The 16,653-nt window shown below is 40.8% G+C and overlaps 1 protein-coding gene across 2 annotated transcripts in view; it reads left to right on the plus strand.

The window, feature by feature from the left end:
* The window catches only part of TMCC3 (transmembrane and coiled-coil domain family 3), a 272,235-nt gene that overhangs the window by 143,785 nt on the left and 111,797 nt on the right, over positions 1-16,653 (plus strand). The window lies entirely within an intron of this gene.

Genomic DNA, 16,653 nt, shown 5'->3' on the forward strand with positions numbered 1-16,653 from the left:
GTCACAGCCACCAGAGCCCAGAAGACAGTGCCATTTGGGAGTTACTGTCACTGGGAAGCCTGGGACCCCAGGCCCTGGGGACCAGGGAGAAGGAGAACCAATCTCGTTTTGCAGAGATACAGGAGGATGTTGGGAAGAATTGTGTAGAGAGGGTGATTTAGCTGTTATCTGCTTGGATGTGGGATTGATTCTCTCCTACTCAGAGGTTCTTGGAGCCCAGAACCTTACATAAGTGAAACGCCTGATGCATTTGGTCTCTGTAACACTTAATCCACCACCTCTGCCCCCGCTCAACATTTTCAGTATTTGCATTGTACAGTGATCACTAAAGAGCAGGACTTGACATCTTAAATATTTAAAAATTAAAAGTAAAACCCTAAGGGGTCTGTTCTTTGTCCCTCTAATTGGAGATAGCCATATCCACGTCTCCGTGAGAAATGGACACAGCTGGGGAACTGGGGCAGGGCTGGAGTCGTGTGTGACCTTGCCCTAAGTAAGGCTTCAATTCAGAAGTATTTAAGGGAGAGTCTTGAAGCTTGTCTGGCCTATAATTAAACTGACTGTTCTGATTTTTCTTTGCACAAGCATTTACTATTAGCTGGAATTTGGGTACAGAATTGTCACATTGTCAGATCCAGAGCAAACTGATAGTATGTGACAGTCAGCATTTTCAGAGGACAGATAGTGCTGCAGGCTTGGGCCTGACAACTTGATTCACAGTCAGGCGGCCTCAACAGCACCGATTGTAGGAATGAAGTGTAAACATGCAGGTGTTTCTCAAGATGCAACATGTGGAATTGTTAAGCAATCGCTGAATTTTTTTTGTTCCCTTGAACCAACTGGTGAAAGTTTTGGACACATATCCAAACAGGTTGCTTCCAGGCTGCGTACGTTATAATACATATCTTTTAATGCTTACTTACCTTCAGTCACAAGAAATACCAGGATCACCTTGCGTTTGTACAAAGTACATTTACTAGCTCCACCTCATCTGATTCTTTCCAGAATCGAGAGGCATAATAAATATTATCCTGACACTGAAGTTGGGCAGATGGCACAGGTGACAACGTTCAACAGTAGCTAGTCCAGAGGGACCAGCCAGCTAGGTTTTCTGCCTCCAGGTACAGTGTGTGGGCCTCTCTTCCACACTGTCACAGAATAGTATGGTTTGATTAATTTTTCTAAAGCCCTGATTTTTCAGCTTCCCTGGAGAACTGGAGTAGGTCATCTTTTTGTTTCTTTGTTATGTTGACCCAATTATACATTCCCCGCCCCCCTCCGTAGATCTCTCCATCCTGTAGGACGTGGGAAACAATTTTTATGCATAGCCAAGGATTTTTTAAAATCAAATACAAGCAAAGTCTGAATTTCTTTGGAGCAGGAAACAGGGAAAACAAATACCTCATCTTTGCTGATTGCTCATATAGAGATGCTAACAAAAACTCAGAAAGGGGTTGGGTTTTAGAAATTCAGATTATTTTGTTGTTACCTAAAATAAAACCTACTTTGAATATAAATTGGTGCAGCCACTGTGGAAAACAATATGGAGGTTTCTCAAAAAAAACTAAAAATAGTGCTACCTTATGACCCAGCAGTTCCACTCCTGGGTATATACCTGAAAAAAACAAAAACACTAACTTGAAAAGATACATGTTCCCCAGTGTTCATAGCAATATTGTTTACAATTGCCAAGATATGGAAGCAACCTAGGTGTCTATCAACAGATGAATGGAAAGAAGATGTGAGATATATATATATATATATATATATATATATATATATATATATATATATATACATACCACTTAGCCATAAAAAAGCATGGAATTTTGTCATTTGCAGCAATATGGATGGACTTGGAGGGTATTATGCTCAGTGAAATAAGTCAGACAGAGAAAGACAAATACTTTATGATATCATATGTGGAATCTAAAAGATACATCAAACTAGTGAGTATAACAAAAAAGATACAGACTCAGAGATACAGAGGACAAACTAGTGGTTACCAGTGGCAGGGCTGGTAGGACAATACAGGAGTAGAGGAATAAGAGGTACAAACTATTAGGTATAAAATGAGCTACAAGGATATATTGTACAACACAGAGAATACAGCCAGCATTTAATAATAACTATAAATGGAGTATAACCTTTAAAAATTGTGAATCACCATATTGTACACCTGTAACCTACATCATATTGTATATCAACTATATTTCAATTAAAAAGAAAAGAAAAAATAAAGCCCCCCTTCTCTTTAACTGCAGCCCTCGCTCTCTCTCCATCCCCTTCTTCACAGGCCAGCCCTGGGGAGACCTGGCTGCCTCCCTGCGCTCGTTCCTCCCTCCCTCTCACCTCTCACTCTTCTCCAGTCTGGACAGGCCCAGCTTCATGTTATGGTCCCCCGTGGTCTCCATGTGAGTCAATTCAGTGGGCGGTTTTTAGGACTCAGTTCCTCTCTTAGCAGGATTTAGTGCAAATCATGTCCTTAGAAAAGTTATTTAACTTCTCGTGGGATAGTAGGGAGGTGTGAATGAGGGAGTTGGTGGGAAGTGGTGAGCATGGTGTCTGCTGCCGTGATAAGCAACAATAAATGATGAGCATTGCTTTTATCTGCACACTCTTCCTTGTTTTTGTGACAATGTCTTTTCTGGTTTTCCTCTTACACCTTCAGTCCCTTCTCCTTTCCCACTGTGTCATGAAATGTTGAGACATATTCATTCCACAAATAATTTAGCAAGTGCATATTTCATGCCAGAAAATTTTCTTGACCCTAGGGCTACAGCAGTGAACAAAATTAAGTGGCTGGCTTTATGGAGTTATATGTGGGGGTGGGAAATTATGAAAATTAATATGTAACACACTAGATGATTGATATATAGTACATATAAATACTATATTATATATAATGAACTGTATGTCAAGTGGTTATATATCAGATGTTAATAAGTTTTAGAAAGCAGGGAAAGAGGGATGGTTGAATGCTGCAATTTAGAATAGGATGCTCAGGAAAGTCTTAACCAATTGGCTGATATTTAATTGGAGACCTCAGGAAGTAGGGAGTAATACATGTAGAATATCTAGGAGACCATTCAGGCAAAGGGAACAGCAAGTGCAAAGGCCCTGAGGTGGGGAAACACTTGGTACATTTGAGGAACAGCAAGAAAGTCATTTGTGCCTGAAGCAGAGTGAGCCCAGCAGGAGAGGCGTGGAGGTGGAGACGAAGTCAGAGAAATAACCTTCAATTAGGAGAGGGGCAAGGTGGATCCTGAGACTTTTTCCAGGCACTGTAAGGACTCTGCTTTACTCTGAGTGAAATTAGAGGCCATTGGAGAGTCTTAAGCAAAGGAATGACTTTAGTTGAAAATAATCACCCTGGTTTCTGTGTGGAGAATAGACTGTTGGGGACAAGGGTGAAAGCAGAGGACTGGCTAGGAGGCTATTGATGTAGTCCAGCATTTTTCTGGGTCTGTCCCAGACCCTTCCCCTGCCATCTTGCTCTCTCTTCTGGACCACACTTGCCTTCAAATAGCATCTATGTGCCAAACAACTCACGTACTGACCTCTCTTGCTCCTACCTCTCTTCTGACCTCCAGCCTTACTTCTCCATCTGTTTACCTCCATACACACTTGGTGGCCACTCAGTACGTCCAGATGTACCCATGCTCCTCCATGGCCCCTCTGGCCCCTCTGGGGCTCATATCTCAGTAGATGGCACCACCACCCACCAGTTGCTCAGGAGCCTTCCTCGGAGCACCCCTCCCTTTAGCACATCCCATCTGGGGAATCACCAAGTCCTGTGGTTTCTATCCCCCAGCATCTCTCAGCTGGATTCAACACTGCTCTACTCCAAGGCTCCATCACCGTTTGTCTAGCAGAGAGCAGTAGCCTCCTAACTTGTAACTATATCTACTCCACTCTTCTGGCTACAACTGGGCAGTTAAGTGATATTTTCCACAAAAACGTAGCACTCCATGAGGAATAGTGAAAAAATATTTTTCTGTTAAGATGTGCATTTCTCACAGTGGAACAGTCTTAGGGAAACTTACTAACATCTGAAGTGTTTACTTTTAGATTAGGTTACTGGACTGGAGAGCTACCCAAGGACAGTAGGCATCCCACTAATATTTGCATGATTAGAACGCTACTTCCCAGAATAAAGAATGCTTTTCTTTATTATCATATCTGGGCAAACCCCAGATATGAACTGTAACATTTTCCCTTGACCACAGGAAGCTCACTAATGTCTGGTTTTGAAAAATAGTTTTGTACCTACATCCTGCTACTCAGAGCACCTCGCTACATAATTAGGGAATTTTTTAGCTAATAAAGGGGGTGGAGTGGGTGTAGTATATATGCATGTTTCCTTCTTTAGTTTTATCAGAAGAAAGAAACTAGGTTCTCCACTTCCACCCCAACTGTGGCCAGAGTGACCTAAAGTGACCACAAACTATCCGATCATAGGACACCTCTGCTCAGAACCGATCCTTGGTTTCTGATTGCCCCGGCACTCAATTCTAGGTTCCCTCGTCTGGCCCCTCAGGCCCTACATGATCTGGTACTTGCCTTCTCCCCTGCTTTAGCCCTTTTTTTTTCCACCTGCCTTAGATTTGTCTCTATTTCTCAAGTATACACCACTCTCTCCTCAGGTGTCTTTCTCCACCCCTTCTGCACCCACTTAAAAGCTGTTCTTCCTTTAGGCTTCACCTTAAATGTCTCTTTATCAGGGATCCTTTCCCAACTCCTGGATCTGGTTAGGTCTCCCTGTCATAGGCCCCTCCTCCACACCTGTTTCTTCCCCAGAGCCTGCATCACACTGTACTTACTTGATCAATGTCTGTCTTCTCGGATCCGTGTGCTGCTCTGTTCAGCCAGGTGCTGTTGGTGGTCTCATTCTGCCACGGTCTCCCAGCAGCCTGGCCAAAGCCTGACACAGCGTGGGCCCTCAGGAGACACCAGCTGGCTGGTTTGCTCCAGTTTTGCTGTGAATGCCAGGCTGTTTCATAAACAAAATGATTTCCAAGTGAAGATTGCACTTGGCACTCCCACTAATTTGGTGATTCATTTTATTAATAGGAAGAAGGTACAGTAGTTGGACAAAGTGTACCTCTTTAACAAATGGAAATAGATCTTCCAAGGGGGTGGTGAACTGAGAGAGCAGGAGAGCTGGGATGACTGTGGCTGTTCTCTCAGCCTTGTTTTGGGCTTCATTACACTTGGTCCTGTTTCATAAACTGTAAGACTTTCTATGCCTGATCCAGTGAAATAAGGTTCCTCACATCCAGACTTGAATGAATATGCATAGTGTGTTTGCCCTGAGTTGAAGGTCTAGACAGGGGAGTTTGGGATTGTGAAGATAGAAAATGTCTTCACAAACCCCCAAATCCAAAATTAAGTTACTTTTGGAGAGGGAAAGGGGAAGGGGCAGCATAGGGGTAGGGGAGTATGAGGTACAAACTGCTGTGTATCAAATAAGCTACAAGAGGGGGTGCGTATAGCTCAGTGGTAGAGCACATGCTTAGCATATACGAGGTCCTGGGCTAAATCCCCAGTACCTCCATTAAAAAAATAAATTAAATAAGCTACAAGGATATATTATATGACACGAGGACTGTGGCCAACATTTTATAATAAGTATAAATGGAGTATAACCTTTAAAAATTGTGAATCACTATATTGCACACCTGTAACTTATATAGTTTTATACATCAACTATACTTCAATTTTTTTAAAGTTACTTTTGCTCCCCCCCCCCGCACCACCAAGTTTACTATCAGAAACTGCAGATACACTCTGTGGAGTTGGTGGCTATTTGTACAGTATGTTTTATAATTTGTATAGTAATGTCCATAAAATAAGGGACAGGTTTCCAATTTCCATTGGTGTAGGATGTACTCAAATCCTGCCAAAAGTGTCTTCCATTTTAAAAAGACTTAATCCAACCTTAAAGACTTCAGCTTCCTTTTCAAAGACATGGCTTCTTTTCTTCAGGAGTTATGTGTTTCTACAGGGATGCAAATTGGATTTAAAATACTGAAGGAAGTTGATTTGATTTACTGAGTATACCTCGGGCAACTGAGAGAAGGCTCTCTGAGATTTACAAAGAATAATTACCAGGTTTGTCAGCATACCACTTTGGATTACAAAACTGCACAAGGTTACACAGATAGGGTGCCTGGAACTTTTGATGTTTCTCTTTTTAAAAACACTGCCTAATTATGGATGTGGTGATGTAAAAACAGAAGCCACTCATTCCCTTCCCAATTTCCATTCTACTGAGGATGATCCAAGGGCCGACTTAGATTTCAAAGTGATCTGAAAGAAAATTGAGGACTTTAAGGAAAAACAGCTTTAACCTTAGGCTCTAACCTCATGCATTAAATGCGAGCAGGACACGGCAAGCCTGTTCATGAGTGTTACTTGCTGTCTGTTGAAAGCTAATTTTGTGCCACAGGGCTCCTCCCAGTAGTAATAGTACATGTCCTTTGAGTCGTTTTCATTACAGTAAATAGGTAATAGGTCCCACTCTTACTTAACCAGTCATGTGATTCAGACTTACCATATGGGGATTTAAGATGACTTTTGTGCTCATAGGTGTGAAGCATCAGGTCTCATTAGCACAGTGGTCCTCTGGTGTTTTCTTGCAGATATGTAGTTACCAAACTGTTTTTGTTTGTTTGGGGGGCTGATTTTGTTTTTTATTCATTCATTAGTTTTTTTGTTTGTTTGTTTGTTTGTTTGTTTGTTTATTGGCTGGGGATTGAACGTAGGACTTTGTGCATGCTAAGCATGCACTCTACCACTGAGCTATACCCTTCCCTCAACAGATTGTTTTAAATAAATGTAAATTATTTATTCTCTCTGCCAAATCAAGCTATTTCTAATTAACAGGATCACAGAAATTGAGCACCAGTGCTCAGTTTGATCAGACATTTCCCAACTAGGCTGTAAGTCCTATGAAACAAATACCAAGTTCTACGAAGCTTTCGCATTTACTACATTCTGTGTTCCTTAGCTTGGTTTCTGGTGGAAGGTAGTCTTGCGTTTAAATCAGTGGCTGGCTGATTCTTGTACCTTTATGTGCCTCTCACTGTGAACATTAGGTGATGGGTATATAGGATACATTCAATAGATTTCTTATTGTTTAGATGAGGTAAGACTAGCTAAAGTGTCTACATTGCATTTTTTTCAGATAATTCAAATAATGCTTCAAAAGATTATGGACTTTTTCATCACTGATTAATTAAAGTCACACAACCAAGATTCCACTTGATTTATACCTAAATATGTATTCATTCATCCTTTCTTAAGTAAATGTCAATTATGCTGCCAAAATAGAAACCAGTAACAATCTGGAGATTGAATAGTAGGTTGTAAACCCAAGGTTTTAAGACGCTGTTGAGTTTAATTTTGTATAATGCCATTATAAATATCAGTTTTGTATTTAATATAACTTGGTTCAGTTTATTTTCTTTGCAAGTGTAGGGAGATGGGGGAGGATTGGTGTGTAGTATCAGACAGATCTGGGTTTAAATCAGTCACTCCAAGTGACAGTGGGCAAGTTTCCTAACCTGGCTCAGTCTTAGCCACACTGTCATAGGATGGTGACAAGGATACTGTGAGGTGTGTGTGTGAAAGTGCAGAGATGCAGACTGGGCCACCCAGCAGGTGCCCACAGTAACTTTGGCCTCTTCTCTCCCTCTTCTACGCCCCCTTCCTCCAGCTCTGCCCCTGGTTTAGTGAGTCATTTTACATTTTACATATCTGTGCCTCAGTTTCCTCATCTAAAAAAGACAGTTGGACCATACACTTTTGAAGGTTCTGGAAGGTTCTCCCTTTTAAAGTATAAATATGTAAAAAAAGAGTTCCCACTTGGAAAAAAAGTTGATACTATACTTAGAATTATGACTGATCTGTAAATGAAAATATCTATAGACCCTGAACTGTGTCTATTTTTTATGCTAAAAATGAATTCTTTGGAGAGCAAGATAATTGGAAAATTCAGAAACCACTGATAATTTCTTGCATTCACCTAAAAGAGCAATGAAATTCCATATCCTACAGCCTTGAAATGAGTAAATGGAAGGATGTAAATATTTATTGGAATGAGAGTGGAGCAGAGGGAAGATCTGCTTTGTCTGCTGGTGGGTGGTAACACATCTATGGATCATTGTTTGCACTAGGCATTTAATAATCCCATCTGTTGAAAATATATTCGGAGGTACTTTGAAATTGCTATAAACTACCTAGAAATTGGCAGGGAAGTACTGGAGAGATTCCAAACTCTGCAGCAGACCAAGAAATCCAATATAAATCAATATGTAATTATAAAATCCCATCTTTGGCCACAACTCTGTAAATATACTTATGTAGGCATGGTATGGACGTTTAATACCAGAATCTGAGTCTGCAGAACCCTTTGCCAACGTCAAGTTCAGTTCTGTTTATTTGACCTGAAGAACCCACTCCTCAATTGAGTCAGCAATGGTGAAACTTCCTCTGCCTCCACCCCCCACCCCTCACCAGTGGTTGCTATGGTGTTGTCTCCACTGGTACCTCCATGATCTCCTTGTCTCCCAGGTCCTTTTAAGTAGATCACATCTAGTTTTAAAAATGAATCACTGAATCTTTTTTAAAAAAATTTTATTTATTTATTATTGTATTATTTAATTATTTTATTTTGGCAGCGGGGTGGGCAGTGGGTGTTATTTACCTTTGGAAGAGGTACTGGGAATTGAACCCAGAACCTCAGGTAGGCTAAGCGTGCTGAGCATGCACTGTACCACTTGAGCTACACCCTCCCCTCTGAATCGCTGAATCTTATATCAACTTTTACTTCTTTTATTTTTCTTCCTGATACATCTTTTTTCACATTAGGAATTCACTTGGTCTGTGCTGACCTAACATTTCGTTCAGAGGCGCCACTGCAGTACGGTACCTCCTTACCTCTCGATAGTGTTTTCTTTCTCTCACTGTATTTCTTTCCTTAACATCTCAAGGCGCTGGTTTCCCTTTTCTCCTGTCCTGTTTCTCTCCCCGCACTCTCACTTTCTGCTCATTTATCTCTAGACCCGACACACCGGGATGGCGTGTTGAGACTTGGAGCGGCTTGGGAGGAGAAAGGGCTGGATATTTTGCGGGAGCTGTTAAAGATATTTAATGGACCATTACCTCTCTGGTTATCACTGTTGATGAAATTCTTTGCGTAACTCTCTCTCTGTGAAGCTTAAGAGGGTACATAATCAAAATGAGCCGTTTTCAACAAAGGAAATCAGGGTTTTATTTCCCCAGGCGGTGGAGTTTGTCTGCAGGTTTAGAGATCCCGTCTCTTTCCCTTCCCAGATGCTCTTCCTCTGGCTGCTTCCATGTATTTCCAAGTGAATCGTCCCATAAATGGGGTTTTGGGTGGAATTGTGTCCCCCTAAAGCCCACATATTGAAGTCCTAACCTGTTGTACTTCAGAATGTGACTCTATGTTTGAAGACAGAGTCTTTAATGGGGTGATTAAATTAAAATGAGGCCATTGGGTTGGGCCCTACTGTAGTCTGACTGGTGTCCTTATAAGAAGGGGAAGTTCAAACACATCGAGACACCAGGGGTGCGAGTGCTCAAGGGAATGACCGCGTGAAAAGGCAATGCAGCCAGGGGCTGCCGTCTGCAGGCCAAGGAGAGCAGCCTCAGAGGACAGACACCAGCCCTGTTGGCCCCATGATCTGGGACTCCAGCTCCAGAACCGTGAGAAAATAAGTTTCTATTATTGAAACCACCCGATCTGTGGGATCCGTGGTATTTTGTCCCGGCAGTCCCACAAACTAATACACATGGTCATAGCAATGCCCCATCTGTGTCACGAGGTCACTGGAGAATCAAACAGGAGAATTCAACATAGGAGATCTGGAGAACAGGGTGAAACAACTCTCCTGCAGGAAATAAACCCACCTGAGAGATGCTCTGGAACAGAGGTGATATGACATGTTTGAAACACGCTTTTTCTTTCCAAGCCCAGCTTTGGGGTTTTGGCCTCCCTTGAAGCCAGGGGAGAGATTCCCTCACAGGCTCAGAGCTACAGAAGAAAGTAAACCCTGTAGTGTCCAGAGAGTGCTGCCTCCACACTGAAGTTCTGGACGTCTGGTGTGCGGGGTTACTATGATCGCGCCCGGCTTAGATCTGGGTGAGCGAGGGTACCACCCAGCTTTGCCTCAGTTAAACACCTCAGATGGAAGTGAGTTGAGAGGTGCTGTTTAATAGCATGGGGCACGGTGGATTTTGGTTCCAGCTTTATGGAGTTAGCTTCAAAGAAGTCTTTAGAAGTAGTTTGCACAGTAGCTGAGTCCTTCTGTGGATTTATTGGCCTCCACCTCAGTTCTAAAATTTTTCCCTTCATATAAAGCCACAGTGACTTCTGGCTTGATTCAGTACATTAAAGAAGAAAAAAAATGTGTTTTATGTACCCTGTTGTGTGGGCATCTTTAAAATAAGTCCTTAAAAACCTTCATTTCTGTAATGAATTGTGGAGAATACTTGTCAGCTTCTGTGTTTTCACATTTCAGCAGCTAAATAAAAGTGACCTTTGTTGTTTACGTTGACAAGTAGTCAATATAAAAAAAATTAATGAATATTTTGCATTTTTTTTGGTGCTAAGTCTTCAAAATGTAATTTAATTAAAATTAAATTAAATTAAAAATTCATTTCCTCTGTTCCAGTAGGCACATTTCAAGTGTTCACTGGTCACACATGGCTAGTGTCTACTATATTGGACAGTGCAGCTTCAGACAATCATTTATTATGCAGTCAACCTTGATATCTAAAGGAGGGGAAATATTTAAGGCACAGTAATTTAAATAGGTGTTTCTGGGCTGGGGTTTTATAAATAACATATATTCTAATGGGTTATATCTAAAATATTCTGATATTTTTGGATTGAAAAAATGCAATTCCATTTGTAGAAAGATCAGATGGAACTAATCAAGGATGGGGAAAACCTCATCTCAGTAGAGCTTTGTCTAGAGAATAGTTTTGCAATTACAAGTCTCAGGAGGCTACAGTGAAACTCATGCATTTTCTACCTCTTTGAATGGAGCAGAAATTCTCAGTCAAGCTTTACAAGCTGGTCTCTTCTCATGTCTTTTATTTGTTTTTCCTCTTACTGTGTGTTACCTTCAAGTGTCCCTTTTCACAGTTGAAAGGATTATTGTTGTTTTTAAATCCAAATGACCAAACTCTGAAAGACCCACATGTGGGATTCCTAGTCACTTCTGATAATTCCTGAACATGTGTGTGTTAAGTCCGTGCTCATGCTTGTAAGCGAGGGTCTACTGGGTATAAATCGTGTGCCTGGGGTAGCAGTTCTCTCTTCTTGTGAAAGATATTCCTTGAATGGAATGTCAGAAATAGTCACTGAGTGCGCATCATCCACAGCTGATCTGGCAAAAAGCAATGAGAAGTAATAGAACTACAGACTACCTTTCAAAGCTGTCAGCTAGGTGGGTGAGTACTTCTATATACTTGTAGGAAATTTCACCGTCACTTCCACAGTGATATGAGAGTTGAGTTCTTGTTATGTGAAACTTGAAATGCAAAACTGAAAGTCTGGAAGTGCTTGGAAATGATTTTTTTTAAAAAAAGAAAAAGATTTACAAGGAGCCTTCAGATGGATGATAAAGTCTTAATGATGTAATTTTGAATTTCAAAAGCCCTGTTCATTTTCCTTCTCAGATGAAGAATAGGAAACAAGAGGCTTAGACTATAGAAATTGTCTTCCTGGGGCTATCAGGAATGCTGATGTTCATCAGACTGTTTGGTAGAAGCAAAAGGTCAAGCAGGGTGTGGGGGCAAGACAGTTTCATATGAGCTACAAGTTACATGAGGGGCCACGCAGCAGTGGGGTTTCCAGATGCACTGAGGTTTTCGTCTCTGTTCCCGTTCTCAGTGGTGCCAGCATAGGCCTTTGGTTAAGAGACAGTTATTGTTTAGTGGGGTGCAATTATCCCCATTCTACATGTGAGGGAACTGAGGCATATAAAGTTTAAACATATTGTCCAAGGATACATACCTAGTAAATCAGCTTTGGTGTCAAATAGATCCAGAATTTGGACTCCACTTTTGCCAATTATTAACTGGGTACCCGTAGTCAAATCACTTAATCTATTCAGAAATAGATTGACTACTATCTACTCAGAAAATGGAAAAAATAATAGCACCTACTATTTCAGAAGTGGGGGCAGGAAAGGGGTTTGGCGTAACTCAGAATTGATGCATTTACACTTTCTGTGCAGATGAAGTAGGCTAAATAAATAACTATTGTCATTTGCTGACTCCGTACAGAGTGCTATATAGTAGAGATTCTGTAAGAAGACACAGAAGAAATGGAGGAAGTGTTTTCTTATTCTTCAGTGGCAAAATGTTTTGAGGCTTCTGTTGACCATTTTGCTCTGAACATTTGGGGTTTGGGGTGGGGCGGGACAGGGAGTGTCAACATTTGGATACTTTATACCAGGCTTTTGTTAGGCTCTGGGTCAGTCAGTATTAGGTCTGGCTACATATAACAGAAAAACTTCACTTTGTACAATGAGTTAAGAGAAATAGGCTCTGCTTAGCATTTTCATGCAGAATGTTTGATTTTTAGTAACAGATGACTGACATTAATTGGGAAACAACCGTAGTGCAACATATTTATCCATTTGTTGTTGGTGACAATTGGGTTGTTTCCATATAAGGGCTCATACCACTATGAACATACTTGTATGTGTGTCCTGGTTGACTTGTGTCCTCTGGGATACGTACTGAGGAGTGGAGAGGCTGGGTCACAGGGTAGGCATGCCTTCAGCTTTATGAGATCATGCCAAATCGTGCTTCAGAGGGGTTGTACCTGTTCGTGGTCCCACCTCCAATGTGTGAGAATTCCTGCTGCTCCAGATCATTGCCAACGTTAAACACTGTAGTACTTAAAAAATTTCTGTCAGTCTGTTAGGGTTATCCTGACTTTTTTTGGTATAATATTATTGCATAAATGTCTCCCCATGTGATTACACATTCTTCCTAAGTATAAGTTACAATAGGTGTACTATATTTTTTTGTATGACTGTATCATGATTTATATAATTAGCCCTCTATTTTTTATAAACAGTAAACAACCATTTCATAAATAGTCTTTTAGATTGTTTCAAACTTTGCAGCATAATAAAACACTGTGATGGACAGTCTTCATCTGTAAAACTTTTCTTGTATTGTATTATTTTTTTAGAATAGAGTGCTGGAGGTGGAATTCTTTGGTCAAAGTGTACAAGTGTTATATGTGGACCAAGTGCCTTGGGGATGAAGAGAATTGAAATAGTACAAAGGGAAAAAGTTTGCTTTTTTCAGCCCAGATCTTAGCCAGAGGCTCCTACTTTCTTCCTACTGCTGTTACGAGAATTTGTGAAGATAAGATATGGCATTGGAAGGCACCCTCTTCCTTGATAGAGCACTTTCCAGGTTAACAGCAATCTTTGAAGTCTTATTGATAAGAAGAAAAATATATCACATGAGACACATTTTGTTTTCTGTAGACATTTATTGAGCTCTTATTTGGAAGTGCTTTCCATATATTACCTCCTTTAATTCTCAACAATAATGAGGTAGATTCTATTATTATCCTCTGCTTATGAGTGAGAGAACCAAGGTTTTATAGCTTGTAGGTAGATTTGAATCCAGGCAGTCTGTTTCCAGTATACCATACTTCCTGTAACAGTACAAGATCATTTCTACTTAAATGTTTATGGGCTGATAAAAGCAACAGATAACTGTCAGAATTCAGAGAAAGGAGAGAGATGAGTCTGGACCCAAGTAGATGAGGAAGGCTTCTGTAGTTAGCATCCTCCCTTTTGATTGGACTCTGACTTGGGCTGTTTTTAGACATCACATCAGATTTCTCTGGCAACTTCATCAGCCACCAGTCTTATCTTGCAAAGTGAATCGATAAAATGGAAAGTGAACTCACAAACATTGTGTTCCTGCAGTGTAGCTAGTTCATCCTTCGGGTTCGGTATGTGCTGGATAAGAAAGAATTCTCCTTGGCTGGTCAAGCATAGCGTGGAGTCAGCTCGAGATCTCCAGAGAACAGCTGCCTCTGTGAAGGAGTGAAGTCGGAACCCTCAGCATCACAACTCCAGTTAAGGGCTTAACCGAGCAGAACACTCTGTGCCCAGCACAAAGTAAGGCATTTTCACCTAAGTTTGTGTTCCGTCCTTGCTGTGACTTCTGGGAAAACTGCAGGAGGAGACAGCCAAGAGTCACACACAATGATCAGACAGTGAAACAGTTTCCTAGTGAATGGTAGACTCAAGAGGTTAGAAGTGACACAGCACTCACGTTATAATCTATGTGTTACATGATACAATACAAAGACTCAAACCAACACGGGGACCCCACAGCAGAACATAGCAAACAAATTCGCAGAGTTCTCTATTCAAGGTAGAGAATGTACATTTTTGCCTTTTACTTACAGTGTAAATTTTTACTAAACAACTCAGTGTGTAATGAGTCGTTTTGAACCTGAACCAAATCTATGAACTTTGATGTACTCTTCCAACCAAATCAGGGCTTAATTGTCAGTCATTTATTCAACAGAAACCTTAAAGAATGATACTTTGTGTAGACGCTGTGCTCAGCGCTGGTGGGCCCAGGATAAAGGTCTCTGTCTGCCCTTGGCCTCAGAGTCTTCATCATTGGCTTTAAGACAGCTATGAGCTTCAGGCACAGTGTAGCTGCAGCCTGATACCGATGGTGGTGGTCGCATTGTTGAGCACTGCCCACGGTCTGTCGCTTGCCCCTCAATTTCTACAGCTGGTCGCCTCCTCTGATGCCAGGGCCAGAACCTGGAAGAACTCTGCTCTGTGGACAACTTCCCTAGAGAAAAAAATTCCCTATACCACCCACTCCTTCTTGCTGGGTTATTCCCCCCAATCCCAAACCCAGAGATTTTCGTGTGAAAATTACCACAGTTGCACTTAAACTTAAAATACATTTTAAATTAAAGTTCTAATTTTGAGATAATTGTACACTCATGTGCAGTTGTAGGAATAATACAGAGAGATCCCATGTACCTTTTGCCTAGTTTCCTCAAAGGCAACATCTTGCAAAACTAGTAGTACAAATATCATATTAACATTGACACGATCCATGATCTTATTCAGATTTCTCTCGGTTTTGCTTGTATGGTTGATTGTCAAACAACATCACACAGGTTTGAACTACGTGGGTCCACTTATAGCAGATTTTTCTTAGTAAATGCATTCAGTACTGCACAATCTGCAGTTGGTTAAAGCCGAGAATGTGGAACCATTAATACTGAGGGGTGACTATGGGACTTGAGCATCTGTGGATTTTGGTATCCACAGTGGGTCCTGAAACCAGTGCCCTGTGGGTACCGGGGGATGACTGTGTTTGTGTGTGTGTGTGTGTGGTGTGTTTAGTTCTCTGCAGTTTTATCACGTGAGTGGGTGCTATCCACCACAGTCAAGATACAGAGGGGTTCCATCACCACAGGATCCGTGGTGTTGCTCTTCTATAACCGTAGCCACCTCCTCCTGCAACCCTCTCTCTCTCCTGGCCCAGTTCCTAATCCTTGGAAACCACCAATCTCTTCTCCATTTCTATAATTTTGTCATTTCAAGAATGCTATATGGATGAAATCATATGGTATATAACCTTTGGTAGCTTTCCTAACACAACGTAGGCCCCTCAACACTCACCCAAGCTGTTGTGTATCAGTAGTGTGTACATTTTATTACCGAGCAGTATTTCATAGTGCGGATGTCCCACAGTTTGTTTCACCATTCACCTGTTGAAGGACATCTGGGCTGTTTCCAGCTTTTGGCTTTTATGAATAAAGCTACTATGAACATTTTTGTGCAGGTTTTTATATGAACGTGTTTTCTCTGGGATAAATGTCCAAGAGTGCAATTGCTGAGTCATATGGTATTTGCATGTTTAGTTTTATAGGAAAATGCCAAACTTTTTTTCAGAGAAGCTGTACAACTTTACTTTCCCACCAGAAATGTATGAATTATCTAGTTTCTCCATATCTTTGCCAGCATTTAGTGCTATCACTATTTTTTATTTTTACCATTCTGATAGGTTCTAATAGGTATGTGGTGATGCTTCACTGATGTTTTAATTTGCTTTTCCCTAATGGCTGGTGACATTAAACATCTCTTCATCTGTATATCTTCTTTGATGCAATGTCTATTCATGTCTTTTGCCCATTTTTTAGTTGGATTGTTTATTTTTTCATTACTGAGTTTTCAAGTTCTTTATTCTAGATACCAGTCTAACTAATTTGTTGGATATGTGGTTTTGCAAATATTTCTCCCCATCTGTATCTTATCTTTTCATCCTCTTAACAAGGTCTTTCACAAGGCAAAAGTTTTTCATTTTGATGAGATAAAATACATTTTTGTTCTTTTTAATGTAACTTCATATCTGCAGGGAAGATAAACGTAGGAGACCAGTTTTCTGAACACTTAAAGTCTCCCTGTAGAATCCTCTTTAAGATTCATTGCCCTTGAGAAATCAATAGCATGAAATTGTTGCATTTTCTGAAAAAAGGAATCTTAGAAGGAAAGTTCCCTAGCCTGCAGAGTTTGAGTTGAGACTACTTTCCTGTTTTTATCAAAA

Source organism: Vicugna pacos, chromosome 12 (assembly GCF_048564905.1).
Source record: "Vicugna pacos chromosome 12, VicPac4, whole genome shotgun sequence".
Classification (NCBI taxonomy): Eukaryota; Metazoa; Chordata; class Mammalia; order Artiodactyla; family Camelidae; genus Vicugna; species Vicugna pacos.